Here is a 2,186-nt window from a genome sequence, read left to right as displayed (position 1 = left end):
CTCCAAAAAGATTTGTGGAAATAATACGAGACAGTAGCAATTTAAGAGGAGACTTATTGACAACAGATGTCTAGATGTAATACCATTAATTTTGGTGATAAAAATTCAAAATATTTTTATTCAAAGACAAATGGAAGACGTAAGAGAAACAAAATCACAACCTTAAAGAGTGAGGAAGGCGAATGGGTGGACAATGTATACATTCTTAAAGTTTGGGGTGTTAATTTTTGTAAGAATCTCTATTGTTCTGAATCTGATTATAATGACTTTGTTATTTCTAATCAGTTTCCTAAGTTACAGGATATAGAGTATCAAGATATGGCTAAAGAGGTATCAAACGAAGAGATTAAGGACACAATTTTTTCTATGGAAAGTTGGAAGGCTCCGAGAAGCGATGGTTTTCCAGCCAAATTCTATCAACAAGCTTCAAATGTGGTGGCAAATTTCCTTACGACTTGGGTGAAAGTAGTTTTTAACGAGCCTCGCAACATAACAGAAGTGAACAAGACGGATAGCTATTCTTCCCAAAATTTCTTCACTGAAAAATTTTGGACATTTTAGACCTATTAGTCTCTGTAATATTTGCTATAAAATTGTGACTAAACTCATTGCATCTAAATTGAAAAAACATATGCCTTCTCTTATCTCTAATACTCAGTTAAGTTTTGTGCCTGGCAGGGTTAGTGCAGATAATATCTTAGTAGCACAAGAGGTGATTCACACCATGAGAAATAAAAAATATGGAAAAAGTTTGATGGCAATTAAAATAGTCTTACGACAAACTTAATTGGCTCTTTGTGATGGACTCCCTCAAAGATGCAGGGATCTCAAATCAAATTCGAAGTGTTATTAGCTTTTGTATATCAACGACATCCATAAAGTTTGTATGGAATGGTTCTCCATCAGAAAGCTTCTCCCCAAATAGAAGAATCGGACATGGAGATCCTCTTTTTTCGTACCTCTTTGTTTTGTGCATTGAACATTTATTCTAGTTGATAAATAAGTTAGTTCATGATAAGAAATGAGAATCTATAACTCTATCAAGAAGGGCCTAAAATTTCTCATTTCTGTTTTGCAGATGACCTAGTTCTCTTTGTAAAAGCGGATAGAAAATAGGTTCAGATTATCAAGGAGGCATTAAATCATTTTTGTGAGTATTCGGGATAGAAAATTAACCTTGACAAGTCTTGTGTGTACTTCTCTAATAATGTTAATCATACCATGAGACAAATGTTGAGCAAAGACTTAAGAATCAACCTCATAGCTAACTTGGAAAAATACTTGGGAGTCCCTCTCATTCATGAAATATGCAATCAACAACATTTTCAATTTGTTATTGACAAGATATAAAGCAAGTTATCTAGCTAGAATAAAAAGACTCTCTCTTTAGCCGAAAGGTGCACACTTAGCTTGTTCAATCAATACTATCAATTATTCCTAGCTACTATATGCAAACTATAAAGATTTCAGTAATAATGTACAACAAGATAGATAAAATTTGCAGAGATTTCTTATGGAAAAATAGTGATAAAATTTTAAGTTAGGGTTACTCAAATTTTCTACATATTTACTAAATAATTACAGACGAATATTTTGTCAATAATAACTCTAAAATCAATATTTTAATTTTATTGACAGAATAATTTGTCGATAATTTTTTTTAATTTTTTTACAAACAAAAAATCTGTTGGTATTTTTTACAACAAAATTTTGTCTTTAAAATTTATCTATAATCTGTTAGTTTTTAGCAGTGAAAAATTGGATTTAAATACATTATGTTTAAATCAATAAAAGTATAAGCCACCAAACTAAAAATCAAGAAAAGTATAAGAAATTAGTTTTTAATTATTCAATATTAACTAATTTGATCATGAAATTAATTTTTAATCTTCGTTCTTTGGAGAAGCTGAGTTTATGATTAGTATTTAATATTTAGAGTTTAAAATTTAAAAGTAAAAATAATTTTAATCGAATGATATTAAGTTATTAACTGAACAAAATTAATTTTTTATAAATTGTTAACACAAAAGTCAAGTCAATAATAAATGATAATTAAATGTCTATTTAAAACTTTAAATGCCTTACGTTATTTGTTTTAACTGAAATCAAATTATATATGTAAAATGTGTTAAGTTTTTAATTTTTAAAAGTGGTGTATTTTTTAGAATGTTTTAGTAATTATATAT

This window comes from Arachis ipaensis, chromosome B07, assembly GCF_000816755.2.
Source record: "Arachis ipaensis cultivar K30076 chromosome B07, Araip1.1, whole genome shotgun sequence".
Lineage (NCBI taxonomy): Eukaryota > Viridiplantae > Streptophyta > Magnoliopsida > Fabales > Fabaceae > Arachis > Arachis ipaensis.
This window is presented reverse-complemented; position numbering follows the sequence as displayed.